This window comes from Aethalodelphis obliquidens, unplaced genomic scaffold (genome assembly GCF_003676395.1).
Source record: "Aethalodelphis obliquidens isolate GAN/ISIS:26980383/991018 unplaced genomic scaffold, ASM367639v1 scaffold9, whole genome shotgun sequence".
Taxonomy (NCBI): domain Eukaryota; kingdom Metazoa; phylum Chordata; class Mammalia; order Artiodactyla; family Delphinidae; genus Aethalodelphis; species Aethalodelphis obliquidens.
Genome location: NW_020837953.1, coordinates 20,040,453 through 20,057,229, shown reverse-complemented (window position 1 = coordinate 20,057,229; position 16,777 = coordinate 20,040,453). Strand labels below are relative to the sequence as shown.

The following is a 16,777-nucleotide window of genomic DNA, read 5'->3' as shown; positions in this document are numbered from 1 at the left end:
CCCCGCTCTCCCTGCTCCCTGCGGGTCTGGCCTTATTTGGCCAGGGCCGCCGCTAGGCGGGATCAATATTTCATGGGGGAAGGGGCTCCGGTTACCAGACCCCGCGCTGAGCAGGAAGGCGCCGCCCTCGCCTGCCGCCCACCCTGGGGACACTCCCGGGAAGCCAGCATACCCTCGGCCCCAGCCCAGACAGACACTGCCCTCAACGCACTCTGCCTTCCCAGGCACGCCCCTGGCCTCCGCACCCTCTCTGGAGCACAAAGCCCCAGGTGCACGCCACACACTTGCACACTGCCACTCGGACACACCACAGAGCCAGAGATGCTCTACAAAGATGACGACACAAACAAAACAACAGGCACACACCACACCCAGCGTGCAAGCCACCAAGACGCACAACACACACACACATACACACACCAGATGCCTCACAGACACACATTACACAGAGACGCATTCACCACAGACCCACATGCACATCACACACAAGACACCCTGCCACACATGCCCAAACTCACACAACGCACAGAGCCTTCCCACAAAGACCCTCAGACATATCACTCAGGGGTCCTTTCACCACGGACACGCACCTACGTACAAACTCTCTTACACACATGCACACACACACACACACACAATATGCCTCCACAGAGACCCTCAGACGTTCACCATGGATACACAAGCACACGGCCCACACTACCCAGGCCCCCCACCCCTCGTGGAGCCAAGGCCTGCCCTCCCGCTGTGGACATGGGAGTGGGGAGGGGCAGGCAGGACTTTCCTCCTGCCCACCTGGCCCTGGTCTTGGGCCCTGTGGATAAATCCTCTGTGTCCTCTGAGGCCCCCTGGGGCTGCTGCCCCATCTCCAGGGGCAGGTAGTGAGCGGCACAAAGAGGTGGGAAAGGGGAGAGCAAGGAGAACAGGACCTCTGAGACCCCAAAGCCTCCTGGCTTTGCCGTCCCTGGGCCCCAAGCCCTGGGGACAGCCTCACCCTCACCCATGGCCCCCATAGCCTCTGCACTCCCTGGGACTCCTGCCCTCTGGGAGGCCCTAAGGCCCATGTTGCGCATGGGTACCTGGAGGACTGTGGAGTCTGCAGCTCCTGCCCCACCCCGCAAAGCCCCCACCCAGGAGTGCCCAAGTCCTGCCTCAGAGGCGAGAGGCATCCTACCCCCATCCAGACACCCCAACTCCAAAAGCCCCCCTCTCAAGCAAGCAGCCCACGTTCTCCTATCTACGGGACAATCACAGCGTGATTCTCTGAAAGCAACCCAAGCCAGGGCACAAGGTGAGGAGAACGGAGTAGGCTGGCACAGCATAAGAGACCCCCAAATTCTCCAGGTAGGTGGAGGGGATCTTAAAGATTATCTAGGTCCACATCCCTGACATCCCAGTTTTGCATTATCCACATAACATTGTGTGTCCCTCGGTGGTTTACGCCAAATCTCCATAGGCCTGTAAGGTCCATCAATTATTTTCTTAAAATTGGCACTTTTAAGTTAAATGCGTTTATTTTAAAGAGAAATTTTGTGTTACTACTATAAATGGAAAGCCAATACCAATTTTAATAAATGGAAAATGACAGTAAAATAAGTACAGTGAAAACAAAGCTATATTATTAAAGTTTAGCTACCCAGAGCTGCCAGTCACGATCTCTGTGGTTTTCCGGTTTTTTTTTTTTTTGGCTACACCGCACAGCTTGCGGGATCTTAGTTCCCCGACCAGGGATCAAACCCAGGCCCTGGCATTGAAAACGCCGAGTCCTAACCACTGGACCACCAGGGAATTCCCCAAGATCTCTGTTTAAAAGCAAGGGCAGGGACTTCTCTGGTGGGACAGTGGTTAAGAATCCGCCTGCCAGTGCAGGGGACACAGGTTCGATCCCTGGTCCAGGAAGATCTCACATGCCACGGAGCAACTAAGCCCATACGCCTAGAGCCCATGAGCCACAGCTACTGAGCCCTCGGGCTGCAACTACTGAAGCTCACGTGCCTAGAGCCTGTGCTCCACAACAAGAAGAGCCACTGCAATGAGAAGCCCACGCACCGCAACAGAGAAGCCCCCGCTCGCCGCAACTAGAGAAAGCCCGTGTGCAGCAACAAAGACCCAACACAGCCAAAAATAGAATAAATAAATAGATAAATAAATAAATAAATAAAATTTTTAAATTAAAAAAAAAAAGAAGGGCAGCAAGTGTTGGAAAGTTGTTAAAGACACACCAGCATGGCACTGACAACTTTCTTCCTGGGACAAACTTGGACTTGATAGAGTTGAAAGGGAACCAACTTTCTCAGTATGTGAGCCAATGCCATGCAGTGGCATGTGCACGAGCCACTGAAAGTCATCTCAGGTCTCACTGAAGGGACCATGCTCACGCTGGGAAGGAAGTTCTAGGCTTGCCTGCCTCCTGTAGGAGCTTGGATGGCACTGGTGGCAAGCTGGCACCCTGTTGCCACATTCCATTCCCATAATAACAATCCTTAGAAATTGCTCAGTTCTCTATTTACAAATTGTCCTTACATCTACCATCTAATAGGAGTCTCACAGCAGGAACTACCCTGCATGGTTCTTCACTGAGAAAAGGAAATGAGCTGAGTCTTAGGAGATGAATATGATTTTGGCAGAGAGAACTGTCCTGACAGCTCATGCCCTCCTCATCCCTCTCTCCCCCACTCCAAAGAGAGGTGAGAAAATCAGGGTCTCATCTCCCTAACTCTCTGCTCAGGCCTCTGAATGACATTTGACAGGCTCTTTGGAGCCTGCCCTGGGTGCTACTGCCCCCGGAAAAGACTCCTCTTGAAGTCACGATGCAGGTCTGTTTTCACCAGGTGCCGTCCAGATGGAAGGCTGGGACCAGGCCCACCTGGCACTGTAAGAATTATAGCAGATGTCTTTTGAAGTATAATACTTGCCCAGATTACAAACAAACAAGAGCCATGTCTGCATGTCTGGCTTTGTTTTCCTTCCCTGCAGGCTGCAGTTGATTGGACCAGGGTGGGTACCTGACCCCCTCAGAGCCAATCAGATCCTCTCCTGGGAGTTTGGACTTGGATCTGCCAAGCCCTGGGTTCTATCTCTGAATGTAGTTGGAACTGAGGGATGAAATACAGGAACTATAAGTGGTCCATTATCTGGAGAAGCTGAGAAAACCCAGTGTGTGGAGACAGAAAGGTGAAGGCAGCTAACAAGGTACAGAGAGCAGCTGCTTCAATTTCTCCTGGCCTACAGGTCTCACCTTCCAGAGGCTAACGATTTTCCTACTCCTCAGTTCCCCCAAACCCCCTGTGTTCTCGTAATAAACGCTTCTTTATTACTGAGGCTGGCTTGAGTGGGTTTCTGTATACAAGCGAAGACCTAACTAAGGACAGGGGAGAAGCTGGGAGCTGGAGGCACAAAGATGAACAATCTCTGTGCCTGCACCGGAAGAGCTCAGTTTCATGGGACACAAGGAGGAAAAGATGTAGACTCTGTGTGGATGTGGCTGAGGTGGCGGGGGGCGCCAACTCTGCCCAGGGAGGGCCGGGAGAGCTCCTCAGAGGCTTCCCAGCAAAGGTGGCAGCTGAGCTGGTTTTGAAGAATGGATGTTCTCCAGGGAGACTAAGCAGGGGTGCGGAGGCATTATGGGCAGAGGGAACCACGAGGGCAGAGGCACAGAGGCACAAAACAACAGCCTGATGTGTTAGAAGAACAGGAGTTCAAAGTGTGGGGAGGGGGTAAGCAGGGGAGATGAGGCTGGAGGGGCTCTCGGGTGCAGATCATAACGGGCTTTGAATCCCATGCTAAGAAGCTGAGGCCCTTCTTGCCCTCAACGGGGAGCTATTGAAGTATTTTAAGTAGCAGGGTCAGTTCTGTGTTTTAGAACTCTGGGGCTATACAGAGAAAGGACTGGAAAAGGCAGGCCTGGAGGCAGGGAGGCTAGTTAGGATGCTGCAGCAATGATTCATCTATTCCTTTCATCCACAGAACAATTCGTTGTTTACCTACTACGTGCTGGGGCCAGGCAAAACTGGATTCCTGACCCCACAGAGTCCACAGTCTAGCAAGAAAGAGAGATGAGGAAAAGCCAGTCAAGTGTGATGAGTGTCGTAAAGAACACAAGGTCCTATGGAAGGGGCTGATGTTTAGTTTCCAGTTTAGGCTTCTCTGCAGAAATGATGTTCAAGCTGGTATCTATCTGAAGGAGATAGATAAGCAGGGGAAGGGCATTCCAGGATAAGGGAACAACATGTACGAAAGTCCTGCAGCTCAGGGAGAGGGCAATTGGTACAGACGATCCAAAAAGGTAGGCAAGGACCAGATCCCACAGGGCCTTGCAGGCTACGTCAGTCTGGCTTTTATTCCAAGAAATCTTGGAAGGGTCTTAAGCAAGGAAATGACACAATCAAACGTTTATCTTTAGAAGATCACTCTGACTACAGTATGAAACCTGAAATGAAGCCGGGCAAAAACAGAAACGTAAGGAGACCAGTTAGGAGGCTGTCACAGTGGTCCAGGTGGGAGCTGATGCTGGTCCGGAGTAGGGCAGTGGGCAAGGAGAGAGATGACGGACTGGGGAGAGAGATTCAGGAGAGCCAACAGGACTTGCTGAGGACTGGCTGTGGAATGTGGGGGTGAAGGAGAGGGAGGTGTCCAGGAGGACTTCCAGCTTTCCAGCTTGAGCAAGTGGGTGGATGGTGGTGGCAGAGATGAGCCAGGGACACGAGGCAGAGCAGGTGCCAGCAGACAGAGGGGACCTGAGTTTGGACCTGAGACTGATCATGAGACATCTAAATGTGGTCCAAGAAGTAGTTAGATTTGCAGGTCTTGAGCCCAGAAGAGGGCATTAAAGTCAGGTAAATGAGATTACCTGGGAGTGGGGGAAGAGTGGGCAATACAGGGCAGCTCTGAGGAATCGTGGTTGCAGCAGGGCCTGGGCACAGAGTGACCGGAAGCTCTGAGCTTGGAATATCAGAACCGTGAAATCCAAAGGCTTCCTCTCTCAGCCCTGGGAAGCATCTGGCTTTGGCTCCACCTCTCCTGGCCGAGTATCACTCCTGAAGCACAGGAACTTCCGGGATGAGACAGCCCTCCCTTCCCCACACACCTCTTTCCTCCTTGGCAAACTCCAAGTTATCCTTCAGACCCACCCAGCTTAGGAGGCGCCTCATCCTAGTGAAGTCCAGGTATGTCCAGGACTGGACATGCCTCGTCCAGGCACGTGCTCTCCCATCTGACAACCTGGGTTTGATGCACTTGATGGCTGTGTGACTTTGGCCGAGAACCTGAATCTCACTTTCTTCATCTATACGATAATATAGATGAATAATAGGAAATAATAATCGTACCTACCTCATAAGGCTGTTTGAAGATGAATATGTCAAGTGCTTAGCAGAGAACCTAGCACACAGTAAGCACTACATAAATGTTACTATTATTAACATCCCACCCACCTTGGGACAGTTAGTCATGCCCTCCGTCTTACCCCTCCTCCATCTGGGGACTATGTGCAGGTCTGTGTCGCTCCCTGCCTCTTCCTATTCCAACCCAATTTGTGGGGCCATATAATATGCAGGGCCCAGGGCTAAATGAAAAAGCAGTATCCCTTGTTCAAAATTATTAAGAATTTCAAGATGGTGACAGTCAAACATTAAGCGTGGGGTCCTTCTAAGCACAGGTTGCCCTGTGCAACCACAGACTGGTGAATCTCGCCCTGCCTCCACCCCCAGTCAGCCCTAGGCCTGGGCCTGGCCCAAAGTTGGTGTCAACCGCCCGGCAAGAGAGTTAAAATACCAACTGACATTGCAATAGGGTTTTGTGATTTCTATCTGGAATTTCATTTTATCCTTCCCATGGACAGACAACATCAACCCCCTTTTATAGTTGAGGATACTGAAGTTCAGAGACAGGTGTGCCTTGCCAGAGGTTACCCACCTCAGAACCGCAGAGCTGGGATGTGAATATAGGCCTGGCTGGTGCCAAAGCCCTGCCTCTTGTCCTCTGGCTCCCCAGAGAGGTTGGGAGAACCTGGGCCCAAGAGATAAATTGCATCAACAAGACCCAGAGAGAGGGAGCTGGAGGGACTGGGACTGGCCTCCTCCCTCCTGGGGTGAGTCACATAAACAACCTGCTCCCTGGGCACAGGGCAGGGGGGACGAGAGGGCAAAAGGTCACTCCTGAGAAGGATCTGCTTGAGGGCCACAGACCCCAGCCCACGCTCTCTGGAAATCAGCCCCTGCTGCTTCTGCTTCAAATCCTTTAGAGGCTGCCATCGGCTTCAGGATAATTCCCAAGTTGAAAGTATCCTGCTAGATAGACCAGGAGATCTGGCCTGGCTGTGCTGACTCCTGCCCCCTCTCTTCCCTCTCTCCCCGACTCCTGCCCTCGCCACCATACCAGTCCTGTTCCCGCCATCACCAAGGCCTTAGCACACCCGGTTCCCTCCTTCTCTGCCTCCTCAACGCCTTGTCACGCTACCGTCGCTGCATCTCTCCTTTCAACACATGTCACATGCTCTGGGCCGTCTCCCAGCTAGAATGCCCGCTCCATGGAGGCAGGAGCTGCCTGACACAGTGCTTAGTACATCAGGTGTCTGAGCACATCATCCTGCAACAGAGGCAGGAGGGCCTTGCACTCTTTCTCCCCTTCTCTCCACTCCTCCTCAACCCTCCTTTTCTTGTCCAGGCATCTTGAACTCAAGGTGTGAGGAGCCCAAACTTGCAAAGGGAAGAGAATCATCACGCAGCCTGCACCCTCCACCTGCCAGTCCTGGGCTGGGTGCTGTACATCCAGTTATGACATTTAATCTGCCAAGCACCTTCCAGATGGGGGTGGGGCAGTATGGGTGTAAATTACTCCTATTTTTCCAGAGGTGTCTGAGACCTGAAGTATAACAGAGTGTGGAGGTGGAGGATGCGGGACTTGAACCCAGGTCTCTCTGGTGCCCAAGAACCTGGAGCCCTCTCTGCTGCTGTGACTCACTGTTCCCAGGCAGCTCACCTCCAACCAGAGAACAACTGTTTCTAACCCGTGGCCTCCGTTCACACACAGCCCAGGCAGCACAGCTCCTTTGTTGGGTCAGCAAAACACCAGTGCAGGAAACAGCTCCACTGTCAGTAAGAGGCCAACGTAGAAGTCATCCCTCCCCTGGGTCAACAAAATGCCAGTAGGGGAGAAACAGTTCCCAGGTCAGACAAATACGAGTGGCGGAGACATCCCCATGGTCAGCAAAATGCCATTACAGGAGGCATATCCTGCAACCCCAAGTCAGCAGAAGGCCAGTGTGACAAACACTTCCCTACAGCCCCCTCTACGTGTCATGGGCGTGCAGAGAGTCCTCCAAGGTGATGCCCCCGGGGTGGGGTAGGGGAGGCAATGGGGTTGGGCTGCCGCCCTGGGGAGAAGGCTGCAGCCTGGGAGTGGGGCAGACCTGGGTGAGAGTTCTCACATGGCACTAATGAAATCATACAACAGCCTGCCCCCTCCTCCCCAGGGACCCTCCAGGCTCCAGCTGATGCAATGCCCAGGCTGGATAATTGTTTTCTTCCCTCCTTAAAGGGCCAGCTGCTGCTGCAGCTGCAGACATCACCCAGACCCCTGACAGACCCCACAGAGCTTATCACCTGGTTAGGAACAGGGTGAGCCCAGAAAGTAGCAGCTCAGCCCTGGGCTCAGCAGAGTAAAACCCAATTATGTGCAGAGACCAGATGTGTCTGTGAGCAAGGAGGGAGGGAGAGAGAAGAGTTCAGGCCTGGCCCGCTGAGACCGCATGCCCCGAGGGATGGGACCTTGGTCCCTGCTGGATCCTCAGCCCCTGGCTCCTGCCTGCCCATCCATCAGGTCCTTGGCACAGGGGTTGCTCAGGAGTTCAGCAGTTACCTTCTGAGGTCTCCTGAGTGCCAGCATCTGTGCTAAGCAGCTCAAATCCACCATTTCATTGACTCCTCTCAGCTGACCTAGAAGGTGGGTCTGTTTTACGAAGGAGGCTCAGAAAGGGGAAGCGATTTCCTCAATAGTGCATCGCCAGAAAGTGGCAGAGCCTGGGTTTGAAGCCAAGTTTGCCTGACTCTGCACTTCATACCTGCAGAAGGTTGGGTAGGTATCGAACCCCACGGCTGGAGGTCCCTAAGCCAAGCAGCTGGCACAGAGGGCGGAGAAGGGGTTTGTGGGCCCTAAACGAGCTCTGAAGGGCACGAAGCTTGGACTGAGCACAGGTTTCACAGACCCCTTCCCCCACCCCCTCACCTCCACCAGAGAATGCCCCATTAGTCTGCCCACATGCCCCTAGGGACAGTTGGCAGCTGTCTGATTACAGACTAATTGGTGGCTGGCAGGAACTGTGGGGCTGGCTAGTTAACCCCTTGGTGACCAGGCCTAGCCCAAAAAGGCCCTCTCCTCACCACTTCAGGCCCCAAACTCAAGGAGCCCAGACAGAAGAAGTCATCACAGGCAGAAGACAGGACCAAAGAGGCAGCAGCCTTCTTCTCTACATCCAGACAACACCCCTGGGGCTGGGGCTAGACACTGATATATTCACCCGGGCTCCCCACCCACGAAGGGCCACATCCAAACAGCCCCCAGGTGGCAGTGCAGCCAGTGCCTCTGTTCTCTGGCCTTGGTATGGCATTGCCCACCCCATCCAGGACCACAAGAGCTATGGGCCTTCCCTGGCCTTCCAGGATACTGGGAAGAAACCCACTCCTCAGGGATGGGTTATCCAGAAAAGGTGATGTGGACATGGGTCCAGGCAGCCTGGGGGCCAGCAGGTGAAAACACCCTCCCCTTGCATGAGAGGGTGCCCAAGTTGCCCCCCAAGGGTCTTGCCAAACCTCCCTGAACCCTGGATTTCCCACCGTTGATTGACCAACTACCTTTCCCAGCTTCCCAGAAGCCCCCTCTCCCCACCCTAGGGCTGGAATGGGCATCACCCCTTTTCTTTCATAGGGTGGGGGGTAGGGGTCCTCTGGGCACCACAATGGTGTCTCACTGGGAGGAAAGAGTGGCCAGCTTCTCAACCAGGGCACAGGCAGGAGAGAGAAAGGGAGGCTGCCTTCCAGCTCCCTTTCCAGGAGAGATTCTAAGCACTTTCCAAAAATGCCATGGGAGACAATGCTGTTGAAGATCAGGGCCCCAGGTGCTCTGAGCATCAGCAAAGAACTCAAGACTCTGGGGCCTTCTACTCCATTTTCCGGGCTTCCCCAAACACCTCATGTTCCCTTCTCATACCTTAGCCCCCCAGAGTCATCACACACACTGTGCTCCGCCTCCGGGCCCCCGCAACCGCCGCCCCAGACCCTGCACACTTAAGATCCCTACGTGGCGCCTCACGACCAGAGACCCCTCCCCCGCCCCGTGGTCCCCCAGACCTCCGCAACCCCCTCCCCACGTCCACTCCCAGGCGACCAAGGCCTACTGACTTACCCGAAGGTGGGGCCGGGGTCCAGACACGGAGGGGTCTCCGCTGGCCGAGGCGACTCCGCAAGGCGGGGCAGGTGCTCTGGGACCCCGCCCCGCGGACCCGGCGGAAGGCGCGGCCCGGTCCCAGGCGCGCTGCGGCCTCCGAGGGGCAGGGGCGCGGGGCGGGGAGGGGCGGCGAGAGAGGCTCACGGGGGCATCGCCCGCAACCGGGCCGGGCAGCTCTGCTCCGCCCGCCTGCGCTGCCTGCTCCGCAGCCGCCACGGTTCTCAGCCACCGCCGGGTGCAAAGCCCAAGCCCCGGCTGGCGGGAGGCGAAGAAGGAGGCGGGGCCTGATGGGGGCGGGGTCTCGGTCGGGGGAGGGGCCATTGGAAGGGGCGGGGTCGGTGGGGCAGGGCCTGTGGTGGTGGGCGGGGCCTAAGGGAATCTGGAGAGTCTGGGTTTGCCTGGTTGGGGGCGACCTATGGTAATAAGGCCTCGAAGGGGCGGGGTGGAGAGGATGCCCGAAGCCTCTCCAGGTCTCCAGAACGCTCCTGCTCATGCTTGCCCCCCTCTCCACCTCTACATCTATCTGTTCTTTCTCATCTTCCTTCGCTCTGGGGGACCTCCCAGGACCTCACTGGCACCGCGGTACCCCTGTCACACCCTGGACCAGATCCAGGAATGTCAGATGGTGAGAGAAGGGGGAAATGACATACAAACATCAAATCCATTTACAGATGGAAAACCTGAAGCCCAGAGAGGAGAAAAGACTTGCCCAAGTGACTGCTATGAAGAAAAAGACTTTACGGTGTCCCTTTCAGACAGAGGGTACGGGAGTAGGGAGTGTCTTGCCCTAAGACCCATGTTAACCTCCCTCCCCTCACCGCCCCTCTTCTCCTAGAACAGTGGTTTTCAACTTGGGGTGATTCACCGCCCCCCACCCGGGCCCAACATTTGAGTGTCTGGAGACATCTTAAGTTTTCACAACTGGGGGTTGCTACTGGCATCTAGTGAGAAGAGATGAAGGGTGCTGCTAGACATCCCTCAATGCACAGGACACCCCCAAATGTTGCTAATGCCAAGGCTGAGAAGCCCTGCTCTAGGACCTAGCACGTGCCTAAATGGAGCTTCCAAGTGGGTTCCCTGAGCCCTGGGACTTGAGGAGGATGCTGTATAAAGTCTCTCCTAGAGTTATGCCTGCCCCCATCTTTCTGTACTTAACCTTGCTCAGCTGGTCAATTCCACTTTGGGGCTCCAGTGTTCTTAATTCACTCATTTACAGAGGGGACAATACTATTACTGTTTGCCTTCCTAATTGTTTGCTGAAGGCAAGCAAAACAAGTAGTCTCCCTGCTGAGGGCATAGATTAAAATGTGAATGGGGAGTGGAAAGGTGTGGGGGAAAAGGAAAATAATTGAGATTATTTAATAAAAGCGACCCTCCTGGGGATAACTAGCTGTACCTTCTACATACCCCTCACCCTATCTCACCCTATCTCATCCCTTCTCACCTGGTCTGCGAGAAGGGTAAACTGTGCCCCAACAATGTGGTGAGCCTGAAGCTGGGTCCCAACAGCTGACCAGTGGTGGAGCTGGGACTCACAATTTTATTCACTTATTAACTAAACTTCTGTTATCATCAAAACTACATCAGGCCTACAACTAAGGCCTGTGATATAGAACGGTTGCTCTGGAGCAGCAAGGAGGATTAGATTTGGGGAAGGGGGACAAGATGGAGGGCAGGGAAGTAGCTGGAACAATGGTGGAGGTGAAGGATGAGGAGAGCAGAGCCTGTGAAGATTTGGAAGAGAAGGGAGGAATCAAGATTGCTCTGTGCTCCTCCCATGCACCCCATCACAGAGACATGTAAACCAGTGGCTGCCTTGGGAATCAGGTTCCGCTTGCACATCTGATGAGAACTTGGACTTTCCCTCTGCAGAAATGTGCAGACGACACTTCACATATAATTTCAGGGGTTCCAAAGCTCCATAACAGCTTCCAGAAGGATTGGTCAGGGGGTTAGGGGTAGGGGTAGAGGTTGATTCATATATACGTGTATATATATATATATATATATATATATATATATATATATATATGAGATTTTTTTTTTTTTTTTTTTTGGCTGCATCTCATGGCTTGTGGGATCTTACTTCCCCAAACAGTGTTTGAACCCAGGCCTGGCAGTGAAGGTGCTGAGTCCTAACCACTGGACAACCAGGGAATTCCTGCGCCTTACCTGATATTAAAACGTATTATAAAGCCAATGTATTTAAAGCAGTATGGTATTGAGGCAGACCTAGAGGAATCAGTGAAACAAAATGGAGTACAGAAATGGACAACCACGCAAGGGAATTCCGTGTAGGATAAAGATAGCACTTCAGGTAAATGAGGGGAAATATAGGACTTACAACAAATGGGTGGAATATCGGGCAAGTTATTTGGTAAAATAAGAGAAAGCTGTGTCCTTACCCTACATGGGAATACATTCCAGGTGGAGCTCATATTTAAATTATAACACCATAATGTACAAGAAGAAAACATTGAGGAATGTTTTCACAATCTGGGGGATGGAAAAGACTTTCTAAGCCTGATGAAACCTGGATGCCAAAGGGAAATCATAAATTTGACTATAAAAACTATAAAACTATAAAAACTTCTACAGAGAAGTGATCATACTCAAGTTTGAAAGACTTGAATGACAAACTGGAAGGGATACATCGCAGTTGCCCTCTACTTCTGCTTTTTCTGGCCCGCCAGCCCCTCCCCCAAGCCGCGAAGGGCATGAGCGGAAGGGACGGCCGTGGCTGTGACAGTCAAGGCCGAGTACATCGCAGAGGCTCCTCCCACGACACCCTGGCCAGCGCCCACCTGTTCAGGGGCCGGGAAGCCCCGGAAATCCCAGCCGGGCCATCTGGGTCCACAGCAGGTGCTTTAGCAAAACGGAGCCAGAGTCCGCGCCGAGGCTGCTCACCACTTCGCTCCTGTGGCCATACTGGGAACTGCAATCCTCGGTTCAGTTCATGCAGCTTCCCAGAGTTAAGGCGGGAATATTTTTCTTAATATAAATAAGAGTTAAATTTTTGAGGAAGCTAACAATGTTCTAGGCATTGTGCGAAACACATAAAATAGAATATTTCCACTGACCCTTAAAACAACTCTTCTAGGTGGGTCCACTGTATCATCATTTGACAGATGAGGAAACAGGATTTGACAGAAGTAACTTGCCCAGTCTCTAAGTGGTGGCGTAGGGATTCAAGGTCCGACTCCTCGCCCCACTTTTAATGCAAGAAAGCCAGGTTCTTGGCGAATTCAATAAAACAAAGTTTTTTTGAAGTTAACCTTGATCAGGCCTCATCCCAGGTGCCGGCAATTCAGAATTGAGAAAAACAGCCATTAGGAGAGACAGGCAGAGAAATAGTTCTGATTCAGTGAATCCCGGACACAGCAGAGAACATGTTAATCCTGGTAGGGGTGGGGGGAGAGGGCAGGGATCCCAGAGATGTCCTTGAAGCTGTGGAGTTTGAGGGAGGGGGAAGGAGTGGGGTAGAACTTACAAGCCCACTGCAAGAAGGAAGAGTGGAGTTTTGGGGAGGAGCAGTGGTTTATGTGCCCTGAGTCTGGGGTAGCTGGGGATGAGGCTGGACAAGTACACAGGACCAAGCTAGAGTTTGGGTTCAGAGGAGTTAGGGCACAAAGATTTTGAGAACTTTTCCATGTTTCTGTTGACTTGGTCTAGGGACCACCTGCTCTGCCAACCCAACCTGCCTCGTTCCTCCCAGATGCTCCCCACCTGGGGTCAAGGTACCCGTTGCCTAACCCAGAAACCTGGGAGTCACTCTTAACTCCTCCGTTATCCTCACCTCCATCCAGTTAATTATCAGGGCCTGCCCAATCTACCTCTTAAATACTCTCCAGGTTCACTGTCTGCTCTCCATCCCTGTGGCCACTCCCCCCCTCCAGATGGCCTTCCTCACTCCTGAATCCAGCTGCTGGCTGTGACTAGGTCTCACCACCTCCAAACTTTCACATAAGAGAAATCCTTATAAAGCAATTCTGACCACATTCCCTCGCCTGAAAACTGAAAACCCTTTCACTTTTATATATAGAATGGATTAACAACAAGGTCCTACTATATAGCATATGGAGCTGTATTCAGTATCCTGTAACTATTACTATTATTGTTATTATAATTAACACTTATGGAAAATGTATTATGTCCTAGGACCTGTTCTAAGGACTTTATACATAGTAACTCAGTTAATCCCCATAGCAGGAAGCATGGGTGATGTTCTTCACCAGATCAGGGGAGCCCAGAGGAGGACCAGGTAGGGGAGATGCTGGACATGTTCAGATTCAGGTACGGTGGGGCATCCGGATGAGGGGCTGCAGAAGGAGCTGATTAGGTCTGGAGTTCAGAGGAGAAATTGTGGCTGGAGACACAAGATTAAAATTGTCAGGAAAAAAAAAAAAATTGTCAGGACTTCCCTGGCGGTGCAGTGGTTAGAAATCCGCCTGCCAATGCAGGGAACACAGGTTCAAGCCCTGGTCTGGGAAGATCCCACATGCCGCGGAGCAACTAAGCCCGTGTGCCACAACTACTGAGCCTGCGCTCTAGAGCCCGCGTGCCGCAACTACTGAGCCCGCACGCCTTGAGGCTGTGCTCCGCAACAAGAGAAGCCACCGCAATGAGAAGGCCGCACGCTGCAACGAAGAGGAGCCCCCGCTCGCTGCAAACAGAGAAAGCACGCGTGCAGCAACAAAGACCCAACTCAGCCAAAAATAAATTAAAATAAATAAGTAAATTTATTTTAAAAAAAAGAAAGAAATTGTTGGCAAATACATGAAAATGGGACAACAATCAACCCGTCTGGAAAAGGTAGGAGGAAGGAGATAGCTAGATGATTTTTAAGGTTTCTCCTGGTAGAAGAACATGTATAGGATTCCAAGTGTTGAGGTTGGTAGGACCCCAGAGACAAAGAGGAAAAATCCACGTGGCCTGACAAACTTGACACCTGCTCCTTGGAGGCTGTCTGTTATTCTTTCATCTGACTTTCTTTTACTGAGCAGCTACTATGAGCCAAATGCTCTGCTGTAGATGGAAGGGTCAGAAGATCCAACCCCTGTCTTCAGGGACTCCACAGTCTGGCAGGCAAAGGACAATACCAGAATAGGAACCCAAGTGCCCTAAGGCAAGCGTGGGAGACCTAGGGATGCGTCCTGGAGGACGTGACATCCAAGACAAGAGCAGACGGTCAGCAGAAGAAAGCTGTGTAGGGAATCTGGGCAGAGAGGATTGTTCATGTGGTTATTTTAAAGATTCTCATTCCTCTTGGATTTTCCACTTTGGACTCTAGTCATGTGCCCTGAGAGTCTATTGCAGGTGCTGGGAACCAGACAATAGTACTTGCATCTCTTAGGCTGTGTTGAATTTGCCGTCCTCTCCTGGTTCCTTCTCCTCAAAACTCTTCCTGCCTCAACTCTACCCTTCCTGTCAGGGCTTGGATGAGGGTGGGGCAAGAGAGACACCTAGGGCACAAATTTAGGGAGGCACTCACTCTCAGGGGCACAGCTCCTGGCCCTGCACCCTGCTCACACTGGTACTGTTCACACATGTGGCTCCCTCTGTTGACAGTGACCCTCCACCCACCCCTATACGCTCCAAGGCTCGGCTATCACCTCCTCCTGGATGGCTGCTGCTCTCCCCAGGCATCCCTGCCTCCTCCCTAGGCCAAGGTGGTCCTCTGTGCTCAAACAGTATGGTGAAGGCTGCACAGCACAGTGCTTGCCAGAGCAGGCTTTGGCATCAGAGCCCTGCTGTGCTGTTTATTATCTGTGAGCTGCTCTCTGAGCCTGTTTTCACATGTGTCAAACGTGGTGCCAACTCCACAGGGGAGCTGTAAAGATTAAATGAGAAAACTGTATGTAAAGTGATCAGCAGTGATTGGTACAGGGTACTGAGTAAGTGGTAGCTATTAGGACTTTGTTTATACTTCTAAAGCACTCATACACTTAAAGATGTAATCTAGTTATTTTCCTGACTCTGTCTTCACTATATCATAAGTTCCTTGGGGCAGGGAGGAGAAGGAGAGGAAGGAGAAGGAAGAAGACCTTCACGGATGACATTTAACAGGCTTGTCTGCTACATAACTCAAGGAAAGAAATGACAAATCCTCTGAGGAAAGTTCTGGGCAGGAAATCTGGAGCTTTGGGCTCCAGTCACGTGGTCCCAGGGACGGCACCATGCCTGCCAGACTCAAATCCACTTTGAAGAAAAGCTCCCCAGACCACAAACACAGTTGGGGCCGTGCTTTAGACTACTTGGCCCCTCCAGCTTCTAGACGTAGCAGATGGGGGCCAGCACAGAGCCAAGGGTTGCCGTCTCATATATTAGCTGGTGACCTTTAACTAATGGCCCAGCACAACAATCTGAGACAGGGCAATTAGAGGCTCTCTTGAACCAAGGAACAGAAAGAAATTGTCAGGCGGCAGAGGGAGGTGAGGTAGGGAGGTCAGGGACAAGTGCGCCTGAGCCATTGAAGCCACATGCCAGCAAGTGGAGATAAGAAGGAGCAGGCACCAGGAGTGAGCAGCAGCCTGGCAGGGGGGAGGGAGGGGGGAGGGAGGGAGGGAGGGAGGAGGAGGAGGAGGAGGAGGAGGAGGAGGGAGGAGGAGAAGGGAGGGAGGGAGGAAGGAGGGAGGAGGAGGGAGGGAGAGAGGGAGGAAGAGGAGGGAGGGAGGGAGGGAGGGAGGAGGAGGAGGAGGAAAAGAGGGAGGGAGGGAGGAGGAGGAGGAAAAGAGGGAGGGAGGGAGGAGGAGGAGGGAGGGAGGAGGAGGAGGAGGGAAAGAGGGAGGGAGGGAGGAGGAGGAGGGAGGGAGGAGGAGGAGGGAAAGAGGGAGGGAGGGAGGAGGGAGGGAGGAGGAGGAGGAAGGGAGGAGGAGGAGGAGGGAAAGAGGGAGGGAGGGAGGGAGGGAGGAGGAGGAGGGAGGGAGGGGGAGGGAGGGAGGGAGGAGGAGGGTGGGAGAAGGTGGAGGGAGGAGGCGTGCAGTGCAGAGACGGGGAGAGTGTGAGCAGAGGGAGCATGGACAGAGCAGCGAGTCCTAGAGCTGCCTCGTTCCTGCTGGTGTTTCAATGTCAGTCCTTACATGGGAGTTGCAGGAGTTGGTTTCTGTTCCTTGCAGCCCCACGAGCCTGACTACTTGTTATCTTGGAAAGTCTTTGCCCCTCCCTGGGCCTTGGTTGGACTAGACAGTCTCTAAGGTCCTCCCCAGATCAATGTTCTCTTTGGACACGACATAGGATGGTGTTTAGACCGTGGGCAGCTGAGTTCAGTATTAGTTACAGCATGCCCATGACATCCTGGGTCCCCAGATAGCTTGGTGGCTGGTTAAAGAGCCTGGAGGAG

At 52.9% G+C, this 16,777-nt stretch overlaps 1 protein-coding gene across 5 annotated transcripts in view; it reads right to left on the bottom strand.

Moving 5' to 3' along the window:
* RIMS3 (regulating synaptic membrane exocytosis 3) overlaps positions 1 to 9,659 on the bottom strand; it is a 39,783-nt gene extending 30,124 nt beyond the window's left edge. For 4 of the 5 annotated variants that reach the window (XM_027108951.1, XM_027108950.1, XM_027108954.1 and 1 more), the window contains exon 1: positions 9,397 to 9,659. The gene's annotated coding sequence lies outside the window, so the exon portion shown is untranslated. Of the gene's footprint in view, positions 1 to 5,910; positions 6,004 to 9,396 lie in introns of all 5 variants that reach the window. The other variant, XM_027108953.1, reaches the window with a different exon arrangement.
* Between the last annotated feature and the right edge of the window lie 7,118 nt (positions 9,660 to 16,777).